The sequence below is a fragment of the Oryza glaberrima genome, chromosome 10, assembly GCF_000147395.1.
Source record: "Oryza glaberrima chromosome 10, OglaRS2, whole genome shotgun sequence".
NCBI lineage: Eukaryota > Viridiplantae > Streptophyta > Magnoliopsida > Poales > Poaceae > Oryza > Oryza glaberrima.
The window spans coordinates 9,046,663-9,062,050 of NC_068335.1; the positions used below are offsets into that span (position 1 = coordinate 9,046,663).

The window sequence follows — 15,388 nt, forward strand, 5'->3', positions numbered from 1 at the left end:
CCATTTTGCGATATGAACAGTTAAAGAACAGATTTAATTAAAGGAGTATAATTATATAAACCCATATGAACATATGCTGTCCCAGAACACTATGCAATGTAACAGTAAGCAATCACAAATTAGTTGAACAACAGTAAAGCGATCATCAAGTGGCGCATCTAGCATTTTTATATGGGTGGTTCAAGTTATATTTTTTTTATATGGCCAGGTGGTCCATTCCATCAATATTTGGTTATATATGTCACGACGTTTGTCAATCGGCAGAGAGCACGTAGAATTACTTATAAAAAGGTAATTGTACAGAGCTATGCGCTTTCAAAACAAAAAGGCCGGTTTTAATCTTCACTACTCTGCTTTGTGTGAGGACAAGTCCAATTGCTTGGAAATCACTTAGGAGTAGGTCCACTAGGATATCTGGAATCACAATCATCCAGGTCCTCAGTCTTGCCTTGGCATGTCACAAACACCAGGAACTTGATTACAGCAACATCAAGTATTCATAGGCTTGCTATGTTGAATGCGCACGAGAGCTTTGTTGTTCAACACAAAACAAACTTATGGCTAAAATATATTCTATGTTAGATTTAATAAAATTAATTTAGTTTTATAAATGTTATAAAATTAAAGAAGTTAAGTTGAAATATGATATAATATGAAATGGAGGGAGTTAAGAAAAATGGAAGTCATAATCCATTTGGGCAGATGATGGAAGCGCACGCGCCGCGACTTGTGCCCTGCAGTTGGGGAGCTCGGTGAATGGTGCAAGAAGATAAACAGGCTGGCCGGTGGAAGACCCTCGAAGTGAAGCAGAAGCATCAATCGAACTTATTCTCTCTCTCTCTCTAATTAGTCCCAAAGGACAGAGCTTATGTGTCTCTCTTACACGCCATCTCGCGGGTTGTTAGTGTAGTTTTAGGAAACTTCTATATATACCAAAATGTATATAGCTAAGTGCTGTTAAAGTGTGTGGTTACTATAACTTGGAATTTACTATTAAAAATGAAACTATTTTGAAGAAAAAAAAAGACATGGTAATTTGTCAAGTTTTAAACATGTTTTTAAACACTTTTTCATTAGAAGACGGGACCCACATGTCAGCCTAATATATTAGTCACTTAGCTAACTTAATCTCCTTCACTAGTTTTAAAAAATAAAACTTTTTCATGGTGGGCCCACTGTCAGCCTCTCTCTCTTCTTTATTTCTTTCTTCTCTCTTCTCGCTGCTCTCCCTCTCAAGCGCGCGAGCATGGGCTGCCGGCGCTAGGGCTTGCTTGTACCGGTGGTGAGCGGCTTGGAAGTGGTGGCGGCCGGTGGGGGGAAGATCTTGGAGGATCCGCCGTCATTAGGTGGCGGCGTGAGGGCTGGTGAGGACCGAGGCGGCAGCAGCCTGCGGATCCTGGGCGCGCCAACGAAGCGGTGAAGGAGAGGGGAGGCTAAGGCCGGCGGCGGGCTTCCGGGTCCCTCAGGAGCATGATGGTTAGCGCCAGCCAGAAAACTTCACTATATCGGATGTGGTTACAAAGCACCACACGACAGCTTACAAAAAATATATATAAAGGTGAAACATGACGATCTGTACGGTCGGCCGGTGAAGACCACGCCCCAATGCACGGCGCGCGCATGCGTTTCTGCAGCGCAGCCGGTCCGGCGGCCAGGGGACTTGGCAAGGCGAGCGAGCGCGGTAGATGGTCCCAGGGGCCTAGGAGCAGCGACCAGGGTTCACTCTATCGGTTGAGTCCTTTTGATTGGGGGTCACCGAAATCCCGAAATTTCGGCCCGAAATTTCCAAAATCTTGAGCAAAATTTAGTTGAATTTGAACAAATATTACCCAAATTCATGAAAAAATTGAAAAATTTCGGCCAAAGTTATATCGTATCAGAGATGGCCGAAATTTCCAAAATTTTCAACCTTGGCGGCGATCAAAGCACGGAGCCGGTGTGGCGGTTCGCCCTTTGGGCGGCACAGCGCCACGGCGGCAGCGGCACGGCAGGAATGCGGCCAAGAGGGAGAAGGGAGGGGAAGGGAAAGGATGGGTGCTCACCGTGCAGTAGCCGGGGACCGGCACACCGAGTGAAGTCACGACAAAGCCACGGGCGTAGAGGTACCGGTCGAAGGCGCTCGGGCTCGCGGTTCGTCCTCGCGCCCAAGGTGTTCGACCGACGCCTCCGGAGTTCGTCGCGGACGCGCGCGTGGTCTACGAGGGTGGGGCCGGCTGCCATAAATGCCGCGTCCTAGTTTCTCCGACTCTCCCGCAATCATGGACGGCTGTCGACTACGCTTGCGTGCGGCGCGAACGGGGTGGTTGGGCGGGAGCAATAGAAATGGCGACGGAACAGCGGCGCCCCGGGCGGGTTCTTGGCTGGTTGCGGGCGCGTGGCGGCGATAGATTGGGTGCGCGCGCGGTCCACGGCGACTGTGGCGGGTTTGGCCGTCGCACGGAGTTGGTGGACGGCCTCGTCCCGTTGCCAAAACAGGAAGGCGGCGTGTCGAACGGTGTTCCCGGCGCGGCGCGAGCGAGGTGTTCGTCCGCAGCGCGTGTCTCACGGGTGACATACCACGAGCCGTGGGTACAGTAGCGGCTAGGGTTTCCCATGGCGGCTCGGGCGAATGCGGCGGGTGCGGAAGACAGCGGCGAGCTCAAGGGCAAGGGCGGTGGCGCAGTGTGGCGCAAGAGGAATGGCGGCGAGGCTCTGCCGCTGCCGGAATGGGAGGGGAACGAGTCGTTGGCTCAGGTGGCTCGGCTTGGCTGGTAGCCAAGGAACTGGGTTGGGCTGGTTTGAGAGGTCTGGGCCGGGAAGGAGAGAAAAAGGGGTTGGGCAGCAAGGGACGTAAAATAAACTTTTTCAGAAAAGACCTAGCTGAGATGGTTAGGGTGAGAGGGACCTAGGCTAGACTTTTTAGGACAAAGGCCTTTTCACAAACAATGAAAACCTCTTTTAAAGACTTGGTAATTTTCTCCAAAGGAGTAAAGGAGGCGAAAAAAAGAAAATTATGTTTATAAATTAGGATTTGGCACCGGCGAAAAGGGAATTCAAAACAAAAAATCCAGCATGAGGGAAATTCGAAAAATATTTTTGATTATTCCATTTTTTTTGTTTTCGTATTTTAAATTCAAAATTTTTAGGGTGTTACAAGGTTGCCGACCGGGAGGAGTGCAACAAGGCAATCAGGCACAATGGGAGCACTTCCAACACGAGGTGGAGACCGCCAGGACAATGCGGGGTGAACTTGTTGATGCCCTGAAGCTGACGCTCCAACTGTTATTCCTAGGTTTTCGCGAGGAGGGGGGCATGTGGGCGTAGGTGGGACGACTTCTTCCAGAGGGGCCGACTGTTGTGCAGTGTTTGTCGAAGGTGGTGGCTACCTCGGACATTGATCATGCCTTGGCGGTGGTGAAGTCCCACTATTCCCGAGTGGATTTGGAAGTCGTCGGGAAGGGGGATGCTGCCGACTGCTCCGACAAAGATATTTAGAGGTTGGAGGGAGAGGTTCGCCCTACCGCTTCGACGAAGACAACTACTAAAGACGCCATCTCCTCATGAAATGACAATCAAGCGCACCCCTACTTTAGCATGCCAGCTATCGATTCTTATGATTAGCAATATAATTTATAGGGTGCGCAAGATTAAGTAGAGATGGTGGCATAGTTGTTTATACTGGTTCAGGCCCTCAGCGCGGGGTAATACCTTAGTCCAGTCAGTGTAGATTAGATCTGTATTGGTGTGCGCAGATCAGCGTAGGAATAGCCGATAGCGTGTATACGGGAGAATGATCAATCCTTAGTGTTTCCCCCGCGCCCCTTATATAATCACGGTGTCGGCCAGCTAGTGATGGTAAGGTAGCCCTTATAATTCGAGTACCTGCCACCTATTTACATGGGATAAGATTTATAGCTTTATCTTTAATCCCTTTCTTAACTTACAAGCAGTCTGTATGGGCCTAGATCACTCGGCCCACCCCACGCTTTAAGGCCCAAGACCTTGCCGTGAGTACCCGGATATACTCACTGCATATTCCCATTTTATTTCTTGTTCCTAAACACCTTTGAGGGATTCATATTATGTGACATAGGGTAGACATGTCACGAGGTGACATAGCGTGAATCTTGGCCCTCCAAAACAAATCCAACGGCTGAGATTCGTCCACGTCATCACGAGTTAAAATTTAACTCCCAGATCCAACGGCTGAGATTCGTCCACGTCATCACAAGTCAAAATTTAACTTGGGAGTTAAATTTTGACTCGTGATGACGTGGACGAATCTCAGCCGTTGGATTTGTTTTGGAGGGCCGAGATTCACGCTACGTCACCTCGTGACATGCCTAAGCTATGTCACCCAGTCTGAATCCACCTTTGAGGCAGGTTCAACAGAATCAGATATCGACTCTCCATAGTACAGATATTGTTGAAAACCTAGAAAGAATACTCCTAGAAAGAACTTATTAAATAAGCCAATTACCATCAATAAAATTATTTAGAATTATAGTTTTTTTATTAACTGAGCCTAAAACGAAAAAAACAATATGGGAAAGTATGTTTTAGCATCCTTAACTTGCCTTGTATTCCCTACGTCTTTGCTTCTAAAGTTCAGTAGTTTATCTGGCAGTAAAATCTGAGGAATTACTAATAAGAGACATGAAAAAGTTACATGACAAGTTAATGTCTCCTGAAAAGAAGAAAAGAAGTGCTTTGTTCCCTTCTCTTTTTCTTTTTCCCTAAAAGAGGACGCAGTTTCGTCGTACTCCCTCCATTCCATAATATAAGGGATTTTAACTTTTTCTTACGCTGTTTGACCACTCGTCTTATTAAAAAAAATTGTGCCAATATAAAAAACGAAAAGTTGGGCTTAAAGTGCTTTGGATAATAAAGTAAATCACAAATAAAATAAATAATAATTCAAATTTTTTTAAATAGGACGAATGGTCAAACAGCGCAACCAAAATGTCAAAATCCCTTGTATTATATTATAGTACAGAGGGAGTATAAAGTGGCACGCACTAATTAATACTACCTCCATCCCAAAATGTTTGACGCCGTTGACTTTTTTAAAAATGTTTGACCGTTCGTCTTATTCAAAAAATTTAAGTAATTGTTAATTCTTTTTCTATCATTTGATTTATTGTTAAATATACTTTTATGTATACATATAGTTTTACACATATCACAAAAGTTTTTGAATAAAACGAACGGTCAAACATGTTTAAAAAAGTCAACGGTGTCAAACATTTAGGGAAGGAGGGAGTATGTCACTGATGTGGTAGCTGCGGAGAGGTTTCATCAAAACTGTGAATCAGTTTGTGAATCTGTAAAATGTGAATCAGTTTGTGAAGGGCTAGTCAAATCTCGGTCCCGACTCCCGATCGACCCTGGTCTGTTGTTTTCACCTACAGTTGTATATCTTATCATACACTATATTTCCAGATGAGTGACAATGTTTGAATGATATTCATTTTAGGCTTATGTAGTAATTCACACTCACACATAATGCAGCTACAATATTTCAAGACAAACTAAACCGGAGCATGTCTGAAGTGGTAACTTTAGAGTTTAGAGTGGCACAAATATACATTTTTCTTCTATCTAGGATGAAACTCCGATATGGAAACCTCATTCAAAGATAATGCGGCCACGTTTGAGCTAGAACCTGTCGTGTGCCCACCATTCACGAAGGTGAACGCTGGTTTCGACGGCGCAGCGAAGCTGGTAGCATCAACGTCATGGAGCATTACAAGGATGTGCAGCATCGTCGGCCGGTCCGCCGGATTTTCCTGGACACAGAGGAGACCGAGCTGGATGCACTTGAGCATTTCGCTCTCCGGCGGACCACGGCCGTCGCCGAGCAGTGACGCGTCGACGATCGCCAGTGGCGTCCCCTTCACCCAGTGATCCCAGACCTGATGTCAAATGTTTTGCATCGTTTTATGAGTGCTTTGTGCATGAAAAATGCCATTGGTTTTAGGGAAACTGTAGACCTGTCGCTAAATAGGACTCACATAGCTTAGCAAATTGTTGGATTCTTCCACTGCACCAAACACATCAGTGTTCCTCCTTCCTGTCACTACCTCCAGAACTAAAACTCCGAAGCTGTAGACATCTAACTTGACTGATAGGAGCCCAAGAACTGCATACTCAGGCGCCATATATCCTCTGCACGTAAGTAATCCAGACTAGAAATAAATTAAGAAATCTAGCTAGTTATATTTAGATACATATATAACCTTTATAGTTTTGTATGCCAAATGTAACTAACATTTATAGTTTTGTATGCCAATTGTAATTAAGTAAAATAGATTTATATATAACTAGATGAAGGCAACGTGTAAAGAATTAATGAAGGAATTTAATTATCAGTGTCTTACAGTGTCCCGACGACATGGCTTGTGACACTAGCAGTCTTGTTGCCATCGAAAAGCCTTGCCAAGCCAAAGTCAGAGATTTTTGGGTTCATGCTAGAGTCTAGCAGTACATTGCTGGCCTTGAGGTCACGATGTATTATTTTTATGTGTGAATCTTCATGAAGGTAGACTAAGCCTCGTGCTGTCCCATGTATGATATGGTATCTCGTTTCCCAGATTAACTGGCCTCTCTTCTCCGGATCTGCCAAGTACCAAACTGATCATGTGCTTGCAAACCATGCTCGGATGCTATTTACTACGCAATTATACTACTAGTTGTCAGCATATTGATGATTACTACAGCTGAGAATGATTCCAGACTACTGGGTGTTTCATAACAAAAATGAAGCGTAGAACTATAAATGCTGTTACCAAAAAGAAAGGTGTCAGAGGCTTCGATTAGGAAGGTACTCATACACGAGCAGCTTCTCCTCCCCCTTGATGCAAACACCTAGAAGTTTTGCAAGATTGTTGTGCCGAAGTTTGGCAACCAATAGGAGTTCATTTCTCAGCTGCTCAATGCCTTGTCCCGAGGCCTTGTCGTGCCTTTTGACAGCTATCTCCTCTCCATCTCGCAAGAATCCCTGAAATAAGTTTCAGATCATATCAGCAGGGTTCTCATTGGTATTTTCAGATAGTATCAAGGTGCATATACCTTGTATACAGCTCCAAAACCACCATGCCCGAGCTTGTTAACTTCTGCAAAATTAGCTGTTGCCTTCCTTAATGTTGCCAGGTCAAATAGAAGTGAACCTGCTTCGACATCTTGGTCAGCAGTATCTGCATATATGGTACACACGCATTTCTTCACCATCAGCAACCATGAATTTATATTGATGTTCCAATAACACCTGCTATAATGATTTGGTATTCAAATATTTGTCTTTTTTTTTACTTAGATTAACTATATTTTTATGCTCATCCCAACTAGGTACCACACAATTTAAAAGATACACCATTTGGATATCAAAATCATGAAAACCACCGTTCAAACCAGGTTGTATTGCCCTGAGTGGGATACATTAATTTGATCTGTATTGATAATTCATGAGTGAACGATAGCTAGTTTCATAGTTGGGTGTTCTTTTGGAGAAACCAGATAGTTGACAGACGCAATATGGACAGCATCCCAATCATTTTTGTTCTAATTCATTCAACCTTTCTTTGTCCACTACCACTGGGCAGGCCATTGGTGCCGGTTCATAATGACTATCAATATTGATTTCTTAATCGTCACATTACAATCGATAGTGATCATACCGCAATGTGCTATTCTTGGCACTAATACATGAGTATCAGAGCTATTCTTGGCACTAAATTAGCACAAATGGGCTGGCCCATTGGTGTTGGTTCGTCTGATTACCGGCACGGATACCTGAGCACTAGTTCACGGCTTGAACTTGCATTGATAAGTGTTACTTTAGGGGAGAAATTGGGGATTTTGCTATGGAATTGGAAAATGTCTAAAATACCTCTAGACATACTATCCTTAACACCTCCACTTAAATGCAATGTATGCAACAACATTGCATTTGAAAAGTAAACTAAACACTAGGACACGTATTAGCCTATCTTCAAAGTCTTGTTGATGTCGTTGAAGTGTGCGCAGTTTTAGAAGTTGAAGAAGAAAAGATCCATCCCTTCCTCAATGAAGCAGACTTCAAGGTCTCACTACTACACGATCGATTTTCCTGGATGCCCTCCCCCTTTTGTTTCTATGCGGTTCATAAGTGGAACCGCATGGAAAAATAGGGGGACCGGCGCTAGGGCGTCGCCCGCACAGGAAAATCGATTTTTCCGTGCGGGCGTCCTAATCCAACCGCACGGGATATTCCTCCCTCCTTTCCCTCCCACCCACTTCAAAATTTTCCTAACTCTCTCTTGCTTTTTCCCTTTTATTCCCTCTCAACCACTCCCCTCTCTCTCTACCTTATCTCTTCTTTTATCCCGTCCTCTCTCTCAACCACTCCCTTAACCCTCTCTCTACCTTATCTCTTCTCCCTCAACCACTCCCTCGACCGGCCGGGGCGAGGTGGCGGCGGTCGGGCGAGGCGGCCGCCGGGCCAAGGTGGTGGCTAGGCAAGGCGGCGGTCGGGCGCGGCGGCGGCCGGACACGACGGCGTCCTGGGTGAGACGGCGGCCAGGCGCGGCGACAAGCAGTGAGGCGGCCGTCAAGACCTCGCTGAGGGCGCCGACCGCATGGCCCTTGCCGTCGACGACCACGAGGCTGTCGCCGACGACTTCCGCGGCGCCACCATGAGGTGGCGCAAGACCAAGGCACTCCCAGTGCCAACGTCATCACCTGGTCCCCGCACGCTGAGCGCCGCAACTACCGCCTCACCTTCCACCACCGCCACCGCGCGCTCGTCGAGAACGCCTACCTCCCCCACGTCCTCGCCGAGGGCCGCGCCGTCACCGTCCGCAACCGCCAGCGCTGCCTCTTCACCAACGGGTGCCGGCGGTCAGGCGTGGCGGCAGCCTGGGCGAGGCGGCGACGAGCAGCGAGGCAAGGCTTCGTCGTGCGCTCGTCGTCCTCCTCCTGGTCGTCGTGTGCATCGTCAAGGCAGCGATGTGGCGGCCGGCGGTGATTTTTGCGTATTATTTTTGTATTTTTTTGGTTCTATGCGGGTAGTATAACACAACCCCACAGGATAATCGATTATCCTGTGCGGTCGGCCCGCCCTTACGCGAAAATGCCGATTTTTCCAGACACCCGGCTGCAGACGAGCCGGACAACCGTATGGAAAAATCAAAATACCCGCACGGAAAAATCTTGTCTGTAGTAGTGTCTTCATAAACTATTTTTCAGTCCTCGGTACATTGAAGCTGTCATGAACCGTTCTTCAACTCTTTGCTGATTCAGAGATGATGATGAAGAAGATGACAGACCTTCGCAAACTGATGATTCGGCTTCAACAGGAAGCTACGATGATGGTTAACTCTGGTGAAGATAGAGATAGACTTGAATAGCACGACTTCGATTAATTGAAGGATATACAATGACATTGGTGGACTGAATGGATTGCCAAATGACTTAAACTAGCAGTAGGATGAACTAGTAAAAGACACCATGGAATAGAGATGACAATGGGTGAGCCAAAACTTTCCCTGTCCCCGTACCCACGAAATACAATGAGGATACTTTCTTCTCATTCCTGTCCCCACATGGGGAATTAGTCCCCGTGGGGTCTCCGTCCCACGTAAAACAATATATATGTACCAAATCATACATGCAATACAACACATATATCATGTTTTATATTAATACATCAATGTATATCCACTAATTCACATGATAAAACACAAGATTATCATTTATAAAAAGACATAAGTAAGATAATTACGTAAGATAAGTAAAAAAACAATGAACTTTGACTCCTAAGAGGGTCGGGGGGGGAGGGTGAGGAATGAAGGATCATCCCTGCTCCCGCAAAACTTGAGAGGGATATGATTCCTCCCATTTAATATCTCAAGGAGAACCAATTATTCTAACCATCCCTTCCCTCTAATAGGAGAATTCTCCGTGGGCAAACGAGGACGGCCCCCCATTGCCATCTCTACCGAGGATATAGCCACAACAAGCAATAGCATAACATAGTAGTAGTGATGAAAAATAGTAATAGATGATGGCGACCGATAAGAACGACAACGGATTGCATATGTGATGGAACAGAAACTGCATAGGAAAACAAGATTCTTGAAGATAATGGTGGATTTGCAAATCGAAGATGACGATGAGCGGATGCTGGCATGCTGCTGCTACTTGAAGACAAGAGGAATAATGGAGCTCGAGGACAGCGACCAGAGGCTTATCTGATCTAGCTCGAGGACAACAAATTTACGAGATCTAGTTGGAACGAAGAAGAGGATGAAAGGAGCAGATATGCTTGTTTGTTGTTTGTTTGCTGCTACTACTAGTTGATGAGGAATTCAGCCGGGATGATGGTGCATCCGGCAGAGATGGGAGCCGGCGGCATTGACAACGAGGGCTGGGCTGCTGCTGCTGATGCTCGAAGACGAATGAGCTCCAGGATGACATGAGGTTTGTTTCCGCTAGATGGGATGTGGATTTTCATCCCTCGAGGGGACATTCTATCATTGCTTGTATGTTATTTAAATAGTTATCAAAAATTTGAAAAAAATGACAACATAAATTAGTACGAAATATATCACTCCATAAATATGCAAGATCAAATTCAACTTCTATAAGTTGCAACAAAGATAACAAATTAAACTGAAAATAGTTATCGCACATTCACAACTATATTTGTTATTTTTGTTACAACTTGTAGAAGTTGAATTTAAAATTGCATGTTTGTGAAGTGATATATTTCATATTAATTTATGTTGCTAATTTTTTATATATTTTTTGTGACTATTTAGATGATATGCACGAAACGAGGGGATATCCTCCGGAGATGAATTCGATCACTTTCCCCTGCTAGATGTTGCTTCACAGATCGACCTTGGGCGGCTGGTGCTGCTAGCTGCTTGACAGGAGGGGCAGATGAAACTGGCGGCGCGGAGGCACGGCCGAGACGAGATCTGGAAGCACGATGGATAAACTTGTGGCTGCTGCAGCCAGAAGACGAAGGTGACGACTTGCTACTGCTGCTCGTGCACTTGCTTGTTGGATTTGGACGTTCTTCTTGCTGCTAGATCTTACTTGCTTGTTTGGATTTGTATGTGCTTTGCTGCTTGATCTGTTTGCTTGCTGCTTGCTTGACGATGAGCTGTTGAGCGGTGGCCGCCAGCGGCGAGCCTGCCACTCGCAGCGACGGAGGTTCGGTGGCTGGTGGCTAGGATATAGGTTCTGATACCATGTCACTTTATGGGAGAAATTGAGGATTTTGCTCTTGAAGAATTAGGCTCAAAGAGAAAAAATATATTTGTACAAGAGAGAGATGGGAAATATTTAAAATTCCCCTAGACATACTACACCCTTAACAATAATGAGTATTTTTTTGCGGTTTTCTCTAGGCTAATTAATGTTTGGGCAAGAAAAATAGATGAACCAGTAGTAATAGTATAATCGTTGTCAGTTCTATAGAGAACTGTATAGGAACTGATAATGATGAGTTGGTTCGGACCGACCGTTAAGTACTCTAGATTGCTAATTAGTAATTAGCGGTCAATCGCCTGGGGCGATTTTTTTTTCATCACTTTCTTTTTCTTTTGGCACCATATAGTTTTTCTTTCCGGGTAAATTTATATACCTAAAGTTTACACACCTAAAATTTATATGTCAAAAGTTTATATACCCAATTCAAATTTGAATTCGGATTTAAATATTTTTTGTATAGTACATAAAGTTTATACTTATAAAGTTTACTGTATATATTTATAAGTATAAAACATATGCACATGAATATATTTTTAAGGGTAATAGATTTTTTTTCTATTTTCTTTTATTTTTTTCTAACTTGTTTTTCTTAAAAAATTTATGGTGCGGTAGGAAGGGAAGAAAGGGGAGGAGTGTGCGCGTAAGGCGGAGGGACGGGGGATGCCCGATCGCCCACAACGATCAGCCGCCCAATAGCACTCCCCTTAAGTACTTGCTGGAACAAATATAACAGCATTATTGTCTCATGCCTCATAGCCTAGTTGTTTTAATTTGCTCCGAAATCTATGGGTGGCTCTCGGTTTAGTCGGTTCTGTTTAGTTCTCAGCTAGCGTGTCACAAAATAGTTCATTGTAAGGCATAGAGTAAGTGGACGACCATTTGCAATTTCATTAGTCGTTAATTTGGAACAGGAAATGGAGCGGATAATTAAGAAGACACACTCACATTGTTTTGCTTGCAATTTTCTCCAGAGGTAAATGGAGAGCACAGACAGAAGTGCAATTATTACAGCAGCAAGGACAGATACAACAATAGTTGCGGCATTTGGGCGCCTTCTCCTGTTTCCTGCAGTAAAATGCAAATGTGCCGTTATTTCAGAATAATCAGAGGACAGGACGACAGGTATGCTAGAAATTTGGTTATCCGGCCTTGTAGTGTTGAACAACTCACCTATAATCAGAGTTGTTGAACCATTAATGTTGGGACCCTCAAGTGATGGCGACGCGACGAGCCTCACCGCTGGGTCACCGTCGTAGAAGACCGATGTCTCATACCTAAGGTTGCACCACACAGCATTGAACTGCCCCCCAATCCTTCCACCAAAAGCCTGGGGCATGTCGACGATGAGCGCCTGGAGACACGCGCGGCACGCCGGCGGCGCCAGGTCTGGTGCACACTGCACCAGCCCATAGATGTTGTGCACCATGTACCCCGTTGTTGACGGGAACCCGTCGCTCGAGGCCATCACCCCTGCGGCGTACCTCAACGTCGAGTTGTACGCCGCCCAGTCCGCCAGCGCACCAGCGAGGCGTGTCACGAGCGCGTCGAAGTGGCCTGCGTTGACGGTGACTTGGTACTTGCTGGGGCTTACCATGAGCACCTCCGTATTGTCGGGCCTCGCCGTGAAGTCCCCGTACGAGAACCGCGCGATGCAGCGGTCGTAGAAGACGGTCACGTCCCTGACGCCGCGGCACTGGTGGAAGGCGATAGCCGGCACGGCGGCGACGCAGGACGCGCACACGGCGTGGTCGGTGTCACCCCGGCAGAGCGCAAGGCCCCAGACCGTGTCCGCGCCGCGCCCTGCCGACGCGGTGGCGAAGCGTGTGGTGGCGTTGGGCGTGCTGGCGGACAGCGCGGCGAGCACGGCGCGGACGTTGGAGTCGTAGGTGGAGTTCTCGGCGTAGGAGCTACCGTTGTTGCAGGAGTAGTTCATGATCACCTGAGCGCGGCAATGGCGGGGGATGGAGAAGAGAGGAGCAAGCAGCACCAGGGTGGACCACAACATCGTCGGCACAGTCATGGCGCTGGTCATGATCGGTCGAGTGATTAACTGTATATATGTGGACTTATATTGTAGAACTTGGGTAACGGGCGCTTAAAAGTCCGCCAAGTTTCTTTCATATGCCGTGCAACAATGTGAAGACCGATACATTTTTGACAAAGCTGACCAAAGTGTCAAGCAAGGTGGCTTGAAAAATCTGCTTGGCTGAGATCTTCTTTCTTTCGGCTGACACTTATAATTAATCCGTGACGCATAACCGATGAAAAAAAAAAGTATAACATATGTACTTCCACTCTTAGCGGTTTAAATGAATGTTAAGGCTGAAAAATAGAAAATAATCAGAATAACACATATTAATATTAATATTCTAAGTTGAAAATTGGTCGTAACTTTATAAGCCAACGAGCTGCTAAAAGCACACAAAATTTTGGATTTATCAGTGGATCCTGCTAGGAAGTACACTACTGCACTAGCTAGCTGAAAATTACGAAATTAGGTAGAATTTCGTGCTGGATATGTGGAAATGGATCAAAAGTTTAAACCGTCTGAAAACTTGGTTTGAAAATTCTATGATTTCGGTCCGCTCTTCTTTTCTTTTAACATTTCAAAAGGTATTCCACTAATATTCTGTCCGTGATATTAATGAGAGTGCAAAAGTTTCTCTAAATTAAGCCATGTCACCAATTAAAACACAGCCACCTGATTAAACCACGGACTCTCGATAATTTAGTTGGCATATTGCCCAAATTGTTGTATGTGTGATAGCTGCATCTTAATTGCCTAATGTCAGCAACGAATCTCAGCCATGTGCTGGCCCCGTCCAGTCGAAGGGCCAAGAAAGCTAGACGACTTGCATGCGATCGGAGTTGAAGCCTTGAAGGGGCCAAATTAATCAAGTGGTTAATATAATTATTTAATTAATTAGTAAAATATTTCATTGAGGTGGCCGGGCCTACAGGTTCCTACTGCACGCTCACGCGCCAGCTCAATAAGTAGCAAGTTTTCAAATCTAAATGAAAAAATTTCCAATCTATTAGTAAATAAAATCTTCAAAAAAGTCTTCACATTTTTTTCTAATTACTGTCATTAGCGTTAACTAATGAGTTAGTTACGCGTAGAAGTGGCGTCGCTGGCGCGTACGCGCCAGCTAGCTTCCCCCCGCCGAGAATCCTAATACGCGTGCGGGCCGACAGCCCGCACTCCCGGCCCACACGGCCCACGCAGTGCGCGCGCACGATTTTTCTTTTTTCGCTTTCCTACCGCCTTTTTTTCTTTTTTGCTTTTTTCGCAATTTGATGCCGTATGGGTAGGAGAAAAAAATCGTAATTAGTTTTACCATTGATTAGTTTCCTATTTTTACTAGTAATTTTTAAATCTGAACTTAAAAATTTTTAAATTTGGACTTGAAAGTTTTCAAATCTCGAGTTGAATGTTTTCAAATCTCGAGTTGAAAGTTTTTAAATTTAGATTTGAAAGTTTTCGAATATTGAGTTGAAAGTTTTCAAATCTTGAGTTAAAAATTTTGAAATCTCAAGTTGAAAGTTTTCGAAATTTTCAAATCTGGACTTGAAAGTTTTTGACACTCGAGTTGAAAATTTTCAAATTTCAAGATGAAAGTTTTCAAAATTTTCAAATCTAGACTTGAAAGTTTTCACATCTCGAGTTGAAAGTTTTCAAATTTTGACTTTAAAAATTTAAATCTTAAGTTGAAAGTTTTCAAATCTAACTGAAAATTTTTTCAATCTACTAGTAAAAAAAATCTTCACTTTTTTTCTAATTACTATCATTAGTGTTAACTAAGGGAGTTAGTTACGCGCGGAGGTGCGCGTCGCTGGCGCGCACGTGCCAGCCAGCTTCCCCCGTAGCACGCACGCGGCACCCCGACGTCCGTGTCGTCCTAGCCACTAATTTAAAAAAGTATATAAATAATTTATTTAGTTAATAGTTTTAAAAATACATTTGAAAGTTTTAAATTTTAGTTGAAAATTTTAAAATTTTGAGTTGAAAGTTTTTAAATTTGTGATGGAAGTTTTGAAATTTTGAATTGAAAGTTTTGAAATTAAAGTTGAAAAGTTTCAAAATTTTGAGTTGAATGTTTTAAATTTTGACTTGAAAGTTTCAAAATTTGAGTTAAAAACTTTTGAATTT

The 15,388-nt window shown here is 44.5% G+C and overlaps 1 pseudogene; it reads right to left on the reverse strand.

Moving 5' to 3' along the window:
• Positions 1-5,422: 5,422 nt before the first annotated feature.
• On the reverse strand, positions 5,423-13,263 carry LOC127786201 (cysteine-rich receptor-like protein kinase 44; annotated as a pseudogene).
• Between the last annotated feature and the right edge of the window lie 2,125 nt (positions 13,264-15,388).